This window comes from Corvus brachyrhynchos, unplaced genomic scaffold (assembly GCF_000691975.1).
Source record: "Corvus brachyrhynchos isolate BGI_N302 unplaced genomic scaffold, ASM69197v1 scaffold83, whole genome shotgun sequence".
Classification (NCBI taxonomy): Eukaryota; Metazoa; Chordata; class Aves; order Passeriformes; family Corvidae; genus Corvus; species Corvus brachyrhynchos.
In genome coordinates, this window is record NW_008238464.1 from 4,568,485 (window position 1) to 4,587,577 (window position 19,093).

General features: G+C 44.5%; 1 protein-coding gene across 1 annotated transcript in view; it reads left to right on the top strand.

Moving 5' to 3' along the window:
* Nucleotides 1-6,454: 6,454 nt before the first annotated feature.
* Nucleotides 6,455-19,093, top strand: part of CUNH2orf40 (chromosome unknown C2orf40 homolog) — an 18,741-nt gene continuing 6,102 nt past the window's right edge. The window contains exon 1 of the mRNA XM_008635836.2: nucleotides 6,455-6,640. The gene's annotated coding sequence lies outside the window, so the exon portion shown is untranslated. The remainder of the gene's footprint in view (nucleotides 6,641-19,093) is intronic.

A 19,093-nucleotide genomic window follows, 5' to 3' on the forward strand; every position in this document is an offset into this window, starting at 1 on the left:
TGCTGAACCTGGGTGCAGCCCTTTAATTAGTGGGAAATAATTGCATTCAGCAGAGGAAGAGGCTGTCAAGTAGCATGGGGAAAATATTTTTGATTTAGCAGAAGTCATTTTAACCTGAGGTGTCCTATAGGAAGTAGATGAAGATATGAAGCCAGCATTTCTGAGAGCAGGATATGTTGTCTTTTCAAAAACATTCCCCCTTCACTGGGGATGTGTCCTATTGGGACACTGGCTGAAAGACAAGAGATGAAAGGCTGCTGAGTCTGAGGTTTCCTACCAGCTGGCACCACTCCACCTTCCTGCTGCATCAGATGGGTGGCAGCAGCCAGTGGGGTGGGATCTGTCAGGGCATGTTTAGGCTGGTGTTGGACCTGAAGAAGGCTCAGGATGTGCAAAACCTCTTGACTTACTTGCTTATCAAAGCATTTAGGCTGAGCTTTCTAGAAGAAGCTGGCACAGACTGAGCTCTGCTCAGCCCCACCAATATCCAGGAGGAACTGGGCTCCTCATTTCCTGGACCTCTTTGAAAATCCCAAACTTCCTCTCCCCTCCTGCCCCTGGAGGCTGGGACCATCTCGGAGTGCTTACTTATGACTTATTTCGTAATGTAGCAAAATAATAATGATATGGCAGATCTTAAACCCACTAAACTCCAACAACTAGTGTAATGTGGAGTTTGAAGAGCTGGAGATCGTAAATGGTTAACTAACGAGTGTTTACAGTGCCTCATGATAGTTGCTGGCACTAAGACAAGGGCAGTAAAAAGTGGATTAGATGAAGATAAATGTGAGACACAGGCAGAAACAAGTACTCTAGCAGATGTGTGTGGAAATTAATGGGGTGGTGATAATAACAAATTCTGATTCGCCACACAGTAAATGTGTCTCTTGATAATCAGTTTCCAGCCGAATACCAACCAGGCATGCAAGAGACAGAAACCTAAATGGGGTGGCATCTCCACATTGCCAATGCATTGGATGGACACAGAAAACCTCAAAAAAGATAGCTGGAAAAGTTGAGGTTTTTTGGTTCCCTGCAGTCTTCAAGATTTTTTTTTCTGGGTCTGTGACCAAGTCTCTTGACAAATAAATCCCCAGGGCTACCAGGGAAAGATTTCTCCCAACTCAAGCTGAGATCTTGGCCATGCTCCAGCCACTGCTGCAGATGTCCTGTCTGACGTGGGGCAGGCAGTCACCACTGACTCCACGTCTGCTCATCTACCAAACTGGGATGTGAAAGCTCCCACACAGCACAATGCTTTGCCAGATGTGTTGTTGAACTTCATGTGTTTATGTTTGCGAAGAGAACATAGGATGAAAGGCATTGCAGAAATGCAAGACATGATTTGTTATGATTTAAAAGCCATTCTGGTTTAGCAATGCTGCTTTCAAATATTTTCATCCTGCAGGCATTTCCAGATAAGAACTTAAGGCCAGCTTTTCTTTTCCAGTACCAATTTTTTTAAAAAGCAGAGTGGCTTTGGAAACGGAACTTTGAGCTTGCCTGCTGCAGCCTGTGTGACCACAGGGACCAGACTGTGACTCCACAGGCATGGAGGCATGGAAAGCAGTCCCTGCTCTTGCCTCTCTTCCCATGTGAACAGACCCTGTTCCTCCCCCAGCTTCACCATGCACACCCATCCTTGCAGGCATTGCAATGAAGGTAACACAAACCGAGCTGGGACATTTTCCCAATGTGTGGAGCTGGGGCTGTAGCAGGGCAGGGAGGGGAGGAGGGCAGGAAGCCCTGAAACTGGTGTCACCATGGTGGAACTGTAAAAAGGACCCACCTCATCATTGGTACTCGGAATTTCTTCCCACTCACCTGAAGTTTGGGTGAATGTGAGAATAAATCCTGTGGGATGTCTCTGAGCCCCTGCTAAAATCCAGTAATTTGAATAAGGTACAGGGGACTAAAGACAAACACAATGGAATGAACAGGTTTCTGTCCTACATCCTAAAATAAATGACATTTTCCATTCCCAGTGAAAGTAGCAAGTACCTCCTTGCTCAAAGTCTTCCTGCTCAGAACCCTCTGGCCACATGTGATGGTGCTGCTCAGAAACTCTGGCCCCTGGCCTCTTTTTCCTGGTGTCCCCATGTTCAGGCACATCAGTCCTGGGCCTCCTTGCCTCGGGCTTGGATAGTGAGGGGTCAGCAGCTGAATGCAGTGCCCAAAAAATCCCTGAAAGCAGTGAGTGGGGACCTGCTGACTCCAGGCTACCAACAATGCAGCCCAATCAAATGCATCTAATTTCCCAGTCAGTGCTTCTTGCACACATGACCTGTTAAAAGGATTAAATTAAAAGAATTCCCAGAGCCAATCTAGAGATGATATGATGAGAGACAGGAGCTCAAGCACATCCCAGAGGTGACTGATCAGGTTTCCTAGGATGTATTATTTATGGGGCCATCTGCTTTAGACAAGCATTGAAGTCTGAAGGGGAGGAGGATTTTGACGGAATTCACTCATTTAACTGGGACACGGTGATGGTGGAAAAGATGCTGTGGTTTCTCACCACTCCACCACCCTTCTCCAAAAAATGATATTGTAGGTATTTATTCAATAAAGCTGGCAGCAGGGTACCTGTGTGTCGATGCCTTCAACAAAATGCTGCTGAGCTCTGAGAGCTCACCCATGTCCTCACAGAAGGGGCCATTCCTAGCAGGGGCCATTCCTAGCGAGGTCCATTAGCATAAGGGAGAGAGGTGCAAGTATGCTCCAGTCTGAGCTACTGGTACTGTGAAAAATACTGGAGTATAAACAGAGCCATGACTGGAATGTGAGGAGGCAGGGGGGCAGCCAAAAAGAGGCAAAGTCAGCAGGAGAACAGGAAGAATTTCCCCAAAATAGATTATTTAGTTACTATATAGCTCAGTAACTGCAGGATCTGTTTACAGCAATTATAGACAACACAAAGCAAAATCTCAAGTGTAAAAAAGGAAACTGTCTTTCTTTCTGATTTAGGCTGATGTGCTATTTAAATAATATGGGTCAAGCAACCTGAAATAAAATATCTTCATGAACAGAATTCCCTTCTGTCCATCTCCCACAGTGCTAAAAGTAGCCACCTTCTGCTGACATTTCCCCATCACATGTGCGTTACCAGATTTCTAAATATCGATGCTTCCTCAGGGTAATGTCTAAGCCTTTCTTAGTGATCAGGAGTGAAAGTCATCTCAAAGCTTTTGTTGGGAAAGTTCTACTAAACCTTTACACAGAAATTTGCTGGAAGCTACCTGTCAGTTTGCTGCCTACTTTCCAGTAATTCAGACTAATGACTCGTCAACACCCCCTTTTTTCCCCCTTTGCATCTGTCTAGAAGGAGCTTTCTGCTCCAGTTACTGGTTTAATAACACAAGGCTATGTACCGGGGCAAAATTCTCACACAGTCTTACTTGATTTGTCTCATGACTATTTTCCTAATCCTTATTTTTTAGTTTTTGAAAAACATTATCTGAGTGATTGGTTCTAGCTTATAAAGATTTGTTCTTCTGAATTGGGGTATTGCTTCAGAGCTGTTCTTCTGGCCACTGGGCTTATGCAGGAAAGTTTTGATTACAAAAAAATGCAGACTTAGAGTAATAGGCTATAAGAAAGGTGGCTGTGAGCAACATCAGAAATCCTTTTATGCAAAGTTTTTGCTTAGCTGAAATTTAGGTTTCTGTATTATGGAAGGTTTCTCCCAGAGTTGCTACCTATCAGTGTTTTACCCAGACAGACAGGGAGCTAGACTTCTGTCTGATAGGTGATTTGTTGTATCAGCCACATGCTGAATGTTCCGGCTCGGAAACGCAGCCTGCAGAAGGAGCCTGGATTAGGCCATGTGGCAGGGTTGCTCTTGCTCATGAGCTTCACTGAGGTGCCTTTCTGGTGTAGCTTCCATCTCACTTCACCCCTGGCAGTGGCACACTGGGGCATCATCAGGCTCTTCTGGCTGGAGGACAGTCATGAATCATGGGAAGAGGGAGCAGCAAAGCTCCCCCATGAGTTGCCTTCAGCCACAAGTGTAACATCAGCTACACCTCCATGAGGGCCTGTGGCAAAGGGCTGGGTGCCCTCAGCATCCCCTGCTCTGTGGCACCTGGACAATGAGGGTCAGGGTGCTACGAGCTGGGTGTGTACAGTACAGGGAGTCGCATGAAGCCCCATCCGTGGGGCCATGCAGGCACGTGTCCCCTGCGTACTGTCAGAGGTCCATGAAGGCAGCTCCTTGGCACATGCTTCAGTCTCTAAATAGCCAGCAAGGTGTGTGCAGACAGAAACCTGCATGAGGATGAGTGCCTGGGAACAAGCAAGGGCATGCACTATCTTCTGGCTGCAAAAGTTGGAGTCAGCAAGGTGATAAAAAGCAACCAAGCCACTGGAGTCCCTTTTTGTTCCCATTGCTGTAAAAATAATACTAGTGGCAGATTTGTGTCCCCATCTCCCAGCCCAAAAGTGTCCCAAGGACTGGATTCCTCTCCCAAACTACTCTGGTTGGCAGCCCTTCATCTACTTCAGGGAAATTACTCACAAAAGACAAGACTTTTGGGCCAGACAGAGGGCCAGGGATTTTAAAGCCCTTGCAGAACAAAATACTGGAGGGGCTTATCTTCTGTGTGGCTTTTGAGCAGGTGTCTCTGCAGAGGCTTCTTCATTGTCCAGGAAAATAGGCTGAAATGTTATGAGAGCTTCTTAAGGAATACCTACAGCAAGTGAGCCTCCCTGTGTGCTGGTACAGCCCTTACCACAAAGCGTCTTGCTGCTGCCACTGTGCAGTTAAAGCAGGGGTGATTCTTCCATTACTGCTCGGTTAGTTTTTGCTGGATTATTCTTCTTCCAGCTTATTTTTCTGATGATCTAGTGAGTTAAACTGTGCGGGCGAAGACACGTGGTGCTGGAGTCAAGGTGGTATAGGCAGTGAGAGTAGCTCCTGGAAGGGATGAAGGGAGGACAGAGGCTGTTCTTGGTGGTGAGACATCACAGTGTGTCTCAGTCTCATCTGACTTGGCTCTCAACACTGCATGGTGTTTTCCTGTTCCCTGTGCTGTCAGTGAGAGGGTGAATCAGGGGATCGAGTGAAATGATGGGAAGGTTGTTTCTACCTTTTCCCTTGGGGTATTTGCTGCCAAAGCTCCTTCCCTGATCCGGACCACTGCATGGCTCTGTGAAGAGCTGTGTGGGCAAACACAGCAATGTGGGGAAAAGCAGGGCAGAGTTTGCTTAACTCACCTTTGCTGTTAAAAATGCATTCACCGCATCGGAGCTTCACAGATCAGCCCTGAAGCTAAATTTTATTTTTCTAAGAAGGCATCTCCTCGAGTAAGCACTGATGTTTTCTGTGGAGTCAACAAAGAAAAGAAAAGGCTTTTAGTGGCTTCCAGGTGCTGTTCGTTTAGGTTTAAAAATCTGTGCCAGGTGGACTGGGTTTTGCTGAGTAAACAGCAAGACCCTGTGGTGGTACTTTTGAGGTCTGCATGATCATGTTATTTCCAAGTGGTGGCAGTAAGTAGAGCCTCTCCTCCCAGTACTCCAACATGAATGTGGACATGTGGCAGGCTGCCTGGAGGTGAGCCCCATGTGCAGTGTCTGGGCCCTTATGGACTGCATACAGCTGCTTTGCCACTGTATGTGATGGTATGTCCCATAAGCATGAATATTCACCCTAATGTGGCCAGACATCCTGAAGTATGATCCAAAGGGTACGTCCATTTCCACTGAATGTCTGGATATGTGTCCTGTCTTAGCCATTCTAAAAATACATAATGTGCCTCCAAAATACAGCTGCAACTTCATCAAATGTTTGTTTAAATTGATTGCAATTTCCTTGGGCCATTTGCAACATTACTGAGATGTCCCACTAAAAAGAAGAGCTTTTTAATGTACAGATGCCACACTCATTGTCTGTTCCTTGTTAGTTACATATTCAGATAAATTAATTTGATATTATTGACGTCCATCTTGTTTATTCCTCCTGGATCATCCACAACAAGAGGTTAAAACCACTGCACTTGTGGTAAAACACAGTTTTGCTGCTGCAGCCTTGTGAAGTTTTGAGCGTAACTGGTGTTTACCAGGAAAATGGGTCTTTATGAATCCCAGCCTTGTTCCCTGAAGTAAGGTGAGCCTGCTGGTCATGCCTTTGGCCTCTGACCCTCCTGCTGACCCCAGGTGTGCCATCCCTTCTGGGTCTCAGCTCTGCTGCACCAGCACATACTGGTTCCCAGCACCTGCAAGGAATTAAAGAGCACTAAAATACTCCCTGGAGCTGGGCGCTCATCGTACAGTACAGCCGACACAAAAGCTGAAATTCCTTTCACATGAGAACATGGGTACATCTGCTTGCAATCATCTTCCTCCAGGCAGCCGGCCTGATCAAGGAGAAATGTGATTCTCCACACTTGGTCCAAGGAGTGCTGGGTAGACGCCTACAGCCAAGGGGCTGGGATTTGGGAGAGAAATAAACTCGCCTTTCACACCCGGCATCCCCAGCAGTCCCGTGGCTCCCGCGCTCACAGCCTTGGCCGCTTCTTGCCCTGCTTGCAGGAGGCAAGGCATGCTGGAATAAAGAGAAACTTGTTCTGTGGCAGGAAAGGTCATTTCTTCTGGCCAGGCATTCCCATCCTGGGAAGGAGACAGGAAGCATATTACATTAAAGGTAAACTGATAAAATATTTGTCTGCTGGAGGAAGGGGAGGAATGTCAAAAACATGTTAGTGTTCTTTCGAAAAAATTATTGTGGCATCTTACTCCTTCCCTGACAACAACTGTGGGTGTCATGAAGAAATGTTTCAGCCTTCAGTGATGTGTAGGCTTATGCTGGGCATTTTCCTTGCTGCAAGGATGCTCTTTATCTGTCTGTGCATGCCTGCATGTGTACACACCGGGGTGTGAATGTGCTCCCTGCAGTGGAGGAAACAACTGAAAGTGTTAGAAATGAGTGGACATAGAGGGCATATTAGCAGAGTCTCTGGGAAATCTATTGTTTGTTATTACTTTCTTTGTTGCAGCTGACCAATGAGAAAACAACTAAAAAAATCACTTCTTTGATGAAATGTGCAGTTTGTAGCACAGATGTCTTATGGTTTGTGTACTGCTGTAGATTTGTCACATTCCATGTTAAAACTTGTTTTTCATGCTGCTACACAAGAGGACTGAAGAAGTAATTTATAGGTACAATTAAGAATGCCATGTTTGGGGAATAAAGGGAGAGTATTTGCAACAAAAGCAAGTTTGACAATTGAGTGGCTCAGCTTCACTCTGATTCCTGAAAGCAAGCTGAAGGCAGCAGCCACAGTGTACTTTTAATTTTCAAATCTGATCATCCATTAATATGTTTGTAAAGGCTTGGTTGCCCCACCTCCTCAGGCTGGTTTTTACCAGCTCAATAGCCTAGGTAGCCTGCAGACCTGAGCCAGGTTTTCAGAAGACATTAAAAACTCAGTGATGCAGTTGTAGCTGCAGTGCTCCAAGGACACGTGCGTCCCAACCCAGCCACAGCATCCCTACAGCTGGACTGATTAAAATGGTCAGAAGTGACAATTCACCACAACCCTGCAGGAAAATGCTGTGCTGCAAGCTGGGCAAGAGGACCTGGGGCAAGACAGCCTGCTCTGTATATGCTGTTTGGAGGCATGTGGTTAAATCAGGCATGGTCTGCTCCCAAACTCTTTGAACCGAACTGTTGCTAAGACCTGCTAAGGTCTTGGTTTCAGACAAGCTATATTCTTGGCGCCAAACAAGTGCCTAATAAAGAGGACAGTTCTCATGAATGAGTCTTACTTTGTACATTTTTAAGAATCTATCTTGTTTAGGGAAGTTTTGGTTGGGTGGAAGAACATCACCCCTTAGCAAATGCAGAGAACGGTGATGGACAGATAATGTTTTAAAAAAAAAATTGGCTAGCAGAGGTTCTGCATATTTGACCATTTCAGTTTATTCACATACATTCATGTACACATGCAGAGTTTTAAGGTGACTGTAGAATGTTCTGTGCTAGTGCATGAAAATTCAAAGGGAAACATCTGTCATTAAAAACAATAGGAAAAAGCATTTATTTAGCACAGGCTGAAATGCAGAAATGTTTGCATGCTGTGTTTGGCTTGATTTACTATAGGGAAGAGTTAACGATGTACAGAAGTGTTGTCTGTAAGAAACTGTGCGGGGCCTGCTCTTTTCTGGGGCTTCTCACGTGAATGTTCATTGGGTATTGCAACACACTGACACTCTGTAATAAATCCACCATGTTTTGTAAAAGCCTCACACTCAATGTATTTTTTAAATACGGTTTCGTTCCCTGTGAATACTAATGTGGATATACAGAGATGAGGAGCTTTCCAACGACAGACACAGATGGGATGCCTTTAAGGCTGTGTCAGTGGCCTCTGAAAATATTGATTACCAAGTGCGGTTACTGAGAAAAGATGCTGAAGCCTTTGGAATTGAACAGTTAACAGAGCGTGCATCAAACCTGGATTTTCAGTTATAGGAGGATAAGCCCTTATGTCAGTCCTTCCCTGCGTCAGCCACTAACTGATGGTTGGGTCTCAGTGTAGCTAAGGGAAAAGGCACATCTGTGTTCCTTTGCTTTGTGAAGGCTGTGCTTACGGAGAACATTCTTACCACTCACCACACAGATTTCATCCTCAGCAGGAGGATGAGTTTTCATCCTCGGCAGGAGGCACAAGTGCAAGTCTTCAACTTTGGGGACTAAATGGAATTTGTCAAGGCCTTGCAGAATCAGGTCTCATTCTTGCCTGTTGGTCTTTCTAATGTTATGCCACTGCTTTTGTCTCCTCTGCCTCTTACTTGCAGCCTCTCTGTTCCTCATAGCGCTGTCATCAGCTGCCATCCTGTTTCAGGTATTGCCTGAAGCCACTGCTGAGCAATTGATGGGAAAACAATAATGGTTAGATTGGAGGAAAGTTTGCTTCAGCAGGCATTTTTGTATAAATTCAGAGAAATCCATTTTGTAGGTGACTTGTAAATGTACAAACCCTACACTACCACCTGTCTTTTCCTTCCTTTTACATCCAAGAGAGATGCATTGATTTTAAGGCTAGAAGACATCACTCTGGGCTGACCATGTGCAAAATTCAGGTACTCTGACATCCCTGTATAAAATTATGTTTCAGGATCAAGAAGAGTACCTGTGACAGAGACTGTCTTTTGACAAGGAGAAAAAACTCTCCTTGATTTAGAAAGATCGTGTAGTCCAAGGCAATTCTTTTGAAGTTGTTCCAGTGTTGTTAACATCCGTCTGATATTTCCCCTTAGACTCTGAGCCCATTACACATCCAATTAAGCTAGAAGTGCTTCAGAAGGGAGGCTGCTCCACTACCTGCACATTCATTGTCCATGCACAGAATTCAAATATCAGTAAGCAAAATGCATTTGTTTCATAATTGTAATTGTTCTTGTCATAAACTCAGCCTCAGATTATTTTGGATAATTTGTTCCTGAAGCTGCCTACATAGTCTGGGAAGGAAATAGGAAGATACATTTTCCAACATATTTGCTATGCAGAAAATGTGCTTAGACCTTTGATTAATATTCCTAGTTTGTATTGTTTATTTACACATAAGAGTTTAGTTGTCTGTAATGAGAGCTTATTTTTAAAAGAAAATATATGATGTTTAAGTGGAAACTGCAGATGAATAGGAGAGAGACACCTCAGATGAAATAATAAGAGGTGGAATTTGTTGAAACCAAAATGAAGGAATTCTGTCAGCCTTTGTTTTAATCTGTTCCTTTTTTAAAGCCTTGCCTGGAGTTGCCTGTGCGCTCGCAGGGAAATCAATCTATGCCTTGGGCAGTGGGATCTCTCCATGGCTAGGGAGACTGATTGATTGTTTCATATATTGAGACTGTAGGTTTGATGGGAACTCTATAGGAACGGTGACAGCAGTGGAGATTTGAGGGTTTTGGCTTCTTTATTAAAATACATGCCTTACAACATGTGTTCCTTCTTACAAGATAAAAAGTCCTCTCTCCACTGTGTAGTTCTGTCTTCTTTCTGCTGTGTGTTTCTCTTCTCTTTTGTGTATTTCTCTCCTTCCTCTCCAAACATCTCAGTATGGATTAAGTGCAAAATAAAATTAGTAACTCATGTAAGATTAGTATTATGGAAAAGCTTTTCCATGGGCATATTTAGTGGCTTTGTAATGATTCAGTGATTTGGTTGTATTTGGTGCTTTTTTTTCTAAGTGCAAAATAATTTCTCATAACATGGCCTTCTCAAACCCCATGACAAAAATTTCACATGAAATTATCAAGGGTAAAGTGTTGGTTTTACTAAACCCAAGAACTCTTAGATTTAAATCAGCAGAACCAGGACTTTTCTTATCCAGGTGCCTAAAATTTGCACAGTGGCTGACCAGGCTCAATCTCTGAAGAATGCGCTCCCATGATGGGTACAGTGTTTGATTTCAAAATATGGCTGATCTGTCATTTTCTCTTCATTGAAAAAAACCAAACAGCAGAAAGCTTCCTATCTGCTCCTATCTCCTCCCTTCTGTCCAGGGAAGCATTGGAGTCACCATCCCTGAAGGCTTTTAAAAGATGCATGGATTTGGCACTTAGAGACATGGTTTAGTGGTGGACTCGACAGTGGAAGGGTTGTCATTGGACTCCATTATCTTAAAGGGAATTCCCTACTAAATGTTTCTATGATGTGGTGATCTTCCCATCTCTGGTTAACAAGTGATTATCAACAACTGAAATTCAGAAAGAACTTCACAGAAAGGGTTGTTAAACACTGGAATGGGCTGCCTATGGAGATGGTGGAGTCACCATCCCTGGAGGTGTTCAAGAAACAACTGGACGTGGCACTGCATGGTTTAGTTGACCAGGTGGTGATTGGCCAGTGGTTGGACTTGCTGATTTTGGATCTAAGGACAATATAACATCAAAGTTATATTGCTGCCCCTGCATCTACATTAACCAACATAAAAATGAGAAGTTTAAGTGACCATCTTTAAGAAGATGTTTGTATTCCAGTTATAACTTGAGTAAAAATAAACAGTCTAATACCACTGTGTGGCCTCTCCCAATCTATTATAGAGTCATTACTGTGCTCGTGCCATTTCTGCAAGGTACAAGAGGTTCTCAAAGGTTTGTCTGTGTGTTTACTCACTGCTCTATGGCTAAACCCTAACCTGGACACACACGTGAAAGAAAGACATTGGTGGCATCAGGGCATTACCCAGCTCAGGTCCTCCCCAGTTCCAAATGCTGTTCAGGAATATGTATTAGACTTGCAGCCCATTTTAATAAATAGTTACCAGGTGAAAGCATCTTTTCATTGTAGCCATTAGGTGGTAACATTACCTAATAAAAAGGCAGTCACTGTCTTTCACTCAGGGACAGTACTACAGATCTGCCATGCGGGATGTGAAAATGCATTAAACCAGGACAACATTCTTTAAAGCAAAAATCACTGTGGTCCTCTTTCAAATAAAAAAGGAGTCAAACACAAAGATTTATAATGGCAGGTCTTGAGAGAAGAGGAGGGGAAAGAATTTTGTGTTGGTTTTGGTAGAAGTTTGATTGAATTGCTCATTCCAACTTGAAGAATGACATCCTCAGAAATCCTCTTTCTGAAGCTGATTAACTTTCAGATTAAAATTGATATCTAATGCAGCCCAGAAAGTGAGAGATCTCACCCAGACCGTGGCTGTCTTGCCTACCAGGACATTTTTGATGGAAGGGAAACAGCATGCTGGAGATAGATGGCAGCATCTTAGCTCCTCTGTGCCATCCTGCATGGCAGGAGTTCCAGGGCAAAAGAGCAATTATGCCGATGCCTTGAGGAGTGAGCAGGAACTCCGGAGGCCTGTCTACACTAACAAGTGCAGGCAGGTTCTTCTGCTTGGTTGATGAAGAGCCAGCATGAGTTCAGGAGTTGTGCAGTCCTATTAGCATGAGGAGAGCTAATGTGAGCTGGGCCAGGCTCCATGCTGTGATTTGGGATCAGAGACCAGCAGCCTTCCCTTCTGTCGCTCACCAAACACAGGCCCAGGAGAGCAAAGAGATGGGGATGAAATGCCCACCTTTCCAGGGGAACCATGTTTTTGTACAACAGTGTTTTGTGATATCCAGACGTGGAGTGGGATTTAATCTTCCTGACATAAATGGGATTCCGTGGGGCTCTTGTGATTAAAAATGCATGTGTGCATGAATACTTGCAGGGAGAGTGCCTAAATGATCACAGCAGGCAAAAAAACCTCCCCTCGAATTTCCATACCCTGCAGCCACCCACCCTTTGAAGTCACTGGCATCCAGGGACAGCTGGGTGCAGTGAGGCTTCATGGGGGAAGATTAAAGATGTCATGATCTCTTACTCAGCAGCAGCAGAGAGAGAGTACAGAGAGTGCATTCTCGTGGAAACAAACCGACCAGTAAATCAAAGAGGTAATCCAACATCAGATGAGCAGAGGCACAGGCTTGTTCACAGGCAGGCCATTGGTGAAACTGGGATGCACAAACATAAAGCAGAGCCAGCAAGAGTGGCCACAGAGCAGATCAAGAGAGTTGTAAGGTCATATGTGATAAAGTCAGGAAGACAAGTGAGGTTTCTGCTCTGATAACCTGAGAATCACACTCTAAGCTGGGATGCACTGCATGTTACTAAGGCTCCCAAGGGCTCATGTTTGACCCGAGGAGAGAGCAGTCACCTGCCCTCTGCTGCAGGTGACTCTGCTGTATTTCATATTTCAGCCTCAGGCAGGCTGGCAGTGCTGCTGAAAACTGCAGCCCGTGTGATTCTTACCTGCCTGAGAACACAGGCAGGGGAAAACAGGTTGTTTTGTTTATGCTGAAAATGCCTGCATACTCCAGGCGATGTTCCAGCTCCTCTGCTTTGAAACGTGGGCTTCACACTGAGCCAAGAGTGGCAGCAGCTCTCTGGGGTGTTCCCCTTTTCCTTCCCCATGAAAACGCACCCACTTTCTACCATTTCAAATAAATCCCCATATTTTTACGGCACATACTCAGCAGGCACATGCTGTGTCCCTGCAGGTCTCTGAGGCTCCTGGCCATGCTGGCGAGGTTGCAGTGGAGATGCGCAGGGCTTGCCAGAGCATTGCTGCAGGCTCCTGGTGCTGTGGGGATTGAGGCACAGGGAGGGAAAGCTTGGGCAGACCTATCACAAATTAACCTGTCACTGTGTCAGGCTCTTTGCTCCTCAGAAGGCAAACCTGTTCTGCTAGTAAACTTTCCTGCACAAGCTGAAATCCACTCCAGAACATGCCCACATTTAACCAGTGTCATCACTAAGGGGTCATGAAGATACTGATTTGTCCTGCAGGGACCAGTTTTAGGCACTGCCAAAGCCTCAAAATGCATGACAGGAGAAGGAAGAAATCAGGTGGGATGGGATCTGTGCAAGTCAGATTGCCTCTCTTTCTGCAGCCATCTGCTCTGGGGACAGTGCTTACCAAGCAGTGAGCTTTGCCAAACCAGCTTCCTGGTGAAGCCTGAGGAAGGAAGTAATGCTGTCATGATGAGGATTTGGTTGAGGGCCCAGGAAGACAGGGCAACCAGAATGGAGCTTCTGGCATTAGTGTTGGACACTCTTCAGGGAAGGGCTGGATCACTGGGAACAGTGGCACGGGTGACATGATGTAGTACAAGGTCAGACAGCTTTTTTTATTATATGAATAACACCCACACCCTGAGAAAGCCCAGAGTTTTGGGGAAAGAAGAGAAACATGTACAAACCATTAGGACAGCAATGAGGTATAGGGATGCTAACACCAAATTGTTACATTTAAGATTTTTGAGACTTTGCATTTCCTAATCTTTGAGTAGGTGCAGCTTGTTTGTTGGGTGGGTCTGTCTTTTTGTTTGTTTGTTCAGGGTATTTTTTAAGAAAGTGTGTGTGCATCCTGGATGTGAATAATAAAATAAGGCAATGAACACAAGTAAAAAAATATCTCAAAAATGAGAGTTCAGAAAAAAAAGTTCTGAAGCATGAAAAATAGGTATCCCAAATGACAGCAGTAAAGGAAAGAATGATTTGAATGAAATCAGGCCATGTCAAAAAGACAGGTATTAATGTACTAGAGTCCCTTTCCATCTCCCTTCCTGCTAAATCTGACACGCAGACTTGCTATATGCTACCAGGTTTATCCTAAAAGTATGCTGGAGGCAGTGAAAGAGAAAAAGGAGAAGGATTTCTTAGAGAGAGAATGTTTTTATCCCTCTGTGGAAAGGAAGCAGCCATGATCTGATAACATTGCTGAACTAATCTGCTTCTCACTGAGTTTATCACCAGAGGAATAAGGTTAATTCTGCAGTGAGGGCAGCAAAGTGCTCTCAGTCAGTGAAGGAAGGAGGATGGACAGACCAACAGACACCATTTCTTATCTGGCAGGCTCTGACAGAAGCTGAGAAACATATCAGCAGTAGCCAAGCAGGAGAAAAAAATCCCAACAACTTTATTTTAAGCTGTTTTCTATGGAAAATATGAGCTCTAATATTCATTACTAAAATGGACCAAAGAAACAGTGCAACCAGTTGAGATGCAATGGCTGAAATGTGTCCCAAACCATGTGCCAAGGACAATGAGACTCACAGCTGACAATAAATAAACTTTTCCTGAAGAAAAGGTGTTTGCCCTGGGACTTTGGGCTGGTCCTGTCACTGTCAGTACATCTCTGGGGCAGAGATGAAACTCAAAATATTTTGGAAAGAACTGACTGATGATTTAAATATTCTTCCTTCTGTTTGGAAAGAAAACAGGACTCCTGCACTTTTCTTGGAATAGTGTGCAGAAAATGATTCGGAGCGCCAAGTGCCTCTACCCTAAGGCAAGCGACCAGGACAATATGGCTGAGAGATTTGTAAAAACCTTATTAGCAGAAAGTAATCATTTTCTGGGTATTAGGAACACTGTTAAAGGCTGCTGTGTTCTTGATCAAAGGGATGATTTTAGTGGATTGTTAAAATCTGCATGGTGCTTCTTTGCAAAGGATGAAGTGTCATCTCCTGCACTCCCTGGCCAATTTCCAACTCATCTATTTTCCTACTAAGTTATGCTGATGTCGAGCCTCGTTATTTTATCTTAAGTCTCACTATATTTGGTGGTGGGGTTTTCTTGGAAATCCAGCTTTGGTAGTCCTGTGATTATATAAGCATTTAATCTACACTGTATTCAATAACATTATTGTGTTGAAACATTTAAAATCATGAAGTCTAATAAAGAAAGAGGGAAAGAAACCAAGATCAATCTTTTTAATGCATTTTTTTTTGTGCTTGGAATTACTGAATACCCTTGAATAGCCATTACTGACACTCTCTCTTACATTTTAATGAATAAACCACAGTTCTCTCAACAGCTGCTGTGATGAGAGGCAAAAGCAGAGGAATCTCTGCTATTCAGGGATTTCTTTGTACTTAATTTTAGGCAAAATGTAGTATAATAATAATAATAATAATAGTAATAGTAATGGTAAAACACTTAAAAACTTGGAATGCTTTGAGCCAGAGATTGCCCCCCTCCCCTTCCCCCCCATTTAAATCAGATCAGTTAAAGAGCCACACATGCCTACACCATTTCAGGTAGCTTAATTTTAAACTGCTGGGCTTTAAACCAGTGTGCACAAACTCAGAGATAACACAGATGAAATGGGGTTGCCTGAGTAGTCGGCAAACCTGCTGCAAGTTGAAGAGCTGTTTAAAAATCTAGGGCCTTCTTTGCTTACCCCAAAAAACACACTAAGTCCTGCAGGCTCCAAAGACAAAGCTGGCCAGTAGCAGACTCGGCTATCAGAATTTCTTTAGTGAGCTCCTTGCCTTGCTCCTGACTAGTTTCTCAAAGTCAGGTTCAGAGTGGTTTCCACTGGATTGCTCCCAAATTTTTGCCTCAGGCTTGCAAGACCGTAGTCCTCAGTCGAACCCCATGCCATGAAAGTAATGATCCTGCCAGCTCCACCCTGCTGTCCTGCCGCAGGCATCCCTCCAATTCGTGATCTTTGTTATGCTGAGGGCTTGATGAAGTTTACACCATGTGTGAAAGGGGCCCTGCTCACTGCTCCTCATTCCAGAGCTGTCTGGGGAACAGTCCTGCTGACAGCATTAATTAACATCTTTCAATAAAATTTTGACATCAAAGGTCTACTACTGTCACCAGTGGTGATGAAAGACATTTAACCGAATGACATCATTAGTGCAAACTTGCTTACCTAATGCCCTTGGGAATGCTGCCCAACCACGCCAGCAGAGAGCTTCCAGCACTGGTGTGCCAGTGGAGGCAAATCAAGCCCTAAGACAAGCCTTAAAGTCCTTCATGCTGAAGAAAGGGAGGTTTTAAAGAGAGCAATGTCACTGCTGATGGAGACATCCCAGGAAAACACTGCAGTTTCCAAGCTGTACACACAGCAACTGTGGGTTTCATGGCAAATAACAGAAAGGAGTACTGCAGGCATGTCAATAAGCTTGGATATTCACTTGGGGGTAAATACTTGGAATAACAATGCAGTAGCTGCAAGCTCAGCAGAAAAATATGTCTTACTACAATACCAGGGCAACACTGCCTTAGTCCTTAAAACAACCTGAAAATAAAGAGATTGCTACTGGGAAAACACCAGTCACCTTTCACCCTTGCCTTTGAAAAGAAGTGCTGTTATATTTTTCTTTACTTTATGTCAAAAACTTGTGTCCCCTGAGCTGAGAAAGTGACCTCTTCTCAAAGACACTGCACTCAGTTTAAACCTGAGCATTATAGTCATCTGTCAATCACTTCTTCCATCACTAGAGCAATGAATTTCTACAATAACCTTGTACTTGAGTCAATCCATTCTCTGGGTTTCACAAGATTGCATTTTATCCCAGCAGTTTCTTGAGTCATTATGATGCACTTGGTATCCAGAGGAGGTTCTGTGCTTTGTATTTCCCTGGACCAGAGCCACAAAGCACCTGAAGTTCTACTGAGCCCCAGCTCCCACACAAGGATTGTTACAAACCAACCAGCTGAACACAACACCCTTTGCCATTACCAGTATAGCAGTAAACCATGAATATTCATGACTAATTCCCCTAGTTTTATAAATTAACTCCATCATAGCTTTTTCATGTAGCCTTGCATATGTGTTCTTCACTTCTGTCCCTTCTAGCTATACTCTGCAAGTAACTATCCCAAAAGCTCTGGTGGTTTTAGCAAACAGGCTGTCAGCGTTAAGCTGATGAAAGAGTGCATTGATTCAGGAGAAAGGGCATTTGCTCCAACACACGGTGTTGTCTGCTGACACTTGAAGCATGGGGCTACAGGGAAAAACCACTCAAAAACAGTGACAGAAACAGAAAAGACAAACTAGTTCTGGTTCACATTTGCATGGGAGTTGAGCTGGGACCCCAGCCTCCTATGGAAGTTCTTCCATTACAAGGATCGGGATGGTGCTGCTCCCTCCTGCTCTGCCTCTGTGGGAGGATGTGGCTCGTGCAGAGAGCCAGAGGCACTTTGGTTGAAGCTGTTGTTGCTGCCACTTGGTTGGGATAACAGAATCATAAAATGGTTTGGGTTGGAAGAGACATTAAAGATGATCCCATTCCAATCCCTCCCCACCATCAGCAGGGACACATTTCCAAAGATCAGGTTGCTCAGAGAACCCCATCCAACCTGGCCTTGAACACTTGCAGGGATGGGGCATCCACAACTTCTCTGGGCAAGGAGTTCCAGGGTCTCAGCACCCTCACAGCAAAGAATTTCTTCCTAATATGTAATCTAACCCTATCCTCTTTCAGTTTGAAGCCATTATTCCTTGTCTTGTCATTACATGTCCTTGTAACAAGTCTTCATAAAAAGGATGAGCAGAGTTGCCTCAGCTTTAGCTCAAGGGTGCTGGGGGATGAAGGGCAGCAAGGGAAAAACTTTGAGCACAGATCCAAGTAATTTGTTTCAGAAGAGGAAAGATGTGTGGGGCAAACAGGAGCGATTTCCTGGAGCGATTTCCTGGAGCAGCATTCAGGCTGGGGCTGGGGCACTGCTGAGGGACCAGCCCATGCTGGTGATCCTTCTGCATTTTACAGTGAGTGTAAAAGCGAGCCATGGGATCTGGTCCCACCCCCCACAATCAGCTGTACCTGTATGGCTCCCTCACCATGCGCTCGTGGCTATGTATATGCACACACATCCATATTCAGTATATGTATTTATATACAGTTGCAATATATAGACTGTGCGCTCTGTGTGTGTGTATTCATCTGCAACTGATCTGGAACCGATCCTTCTATCAGGGAGCCAAGGCCCCAGCACTTGCCAGATTTCTCACAAGTAGTTTACAGAGGAAGCTCAGCTCTCCCTTGCTCTAGGCTGGCACAGGTTCAGCAAGAAGGTGAGATGCTCATTATGGTCTCCTGAGTGCTGTGGGTCTCTGCTGCGAGGGAAGAGAGAGGTTTGTGTCTAAGGATGGGTAAGGAATTCATTAGGAATTCATCTGGGGTGTTTCTGGCATCTGCAGGGGAAGGAACTGATAGAAGATTAATTCATGGAGGGAAGGTTTAAGTCTGAATCAGGAAAAGGCAAGAGTATGTTTAGGCACCATTAGAGTTATGAAACTGCCGAGCAAGGGCTCTTAGATTGTGAGTTTAGCTTTTGGTCCCTGAGTTCCTACAATAAACTAAAACTGTCCATATGCAGAAAAAAATTTTCCAAATTATTTTTTAAAGCTAATCAGTTAAAATGCATTGAGATTTTCTGAGGGTTTGGATGGTGGGAGAAAGGGGGACAGAGAAAACCCTGAACTAAGTCACCTTTGGTTGATTCTGTTTAGTTTTTCCATCAAGGCAATCTCTCAATTTCCATGTGCTGTTCCAAGGATCTGACAAACGGGGTTTATATCGAGAACGATGTGCAGTGACATGCCACAGCCATTTAAAATTTTTTTTAACTCCCCTGTCAGAAAAGCCTGCATGAACTGCTGGAAAGTCTTTACCAGTCTCACTGGATTGATTGTGTGTAACTCCAAAAAAAGAGTGCTTCTGGGAAGCAGCGGAGCACCCGGGTGGGTGCCTGGTCCTGCCCGCAGGAATCTCGCCCCGCTCCGAGCGCAGGGTGCGCATTCCCACGGGATCCCGGGCTGGCTGCCGGTGCGGGGAGCGCTGCCCTCGCCCC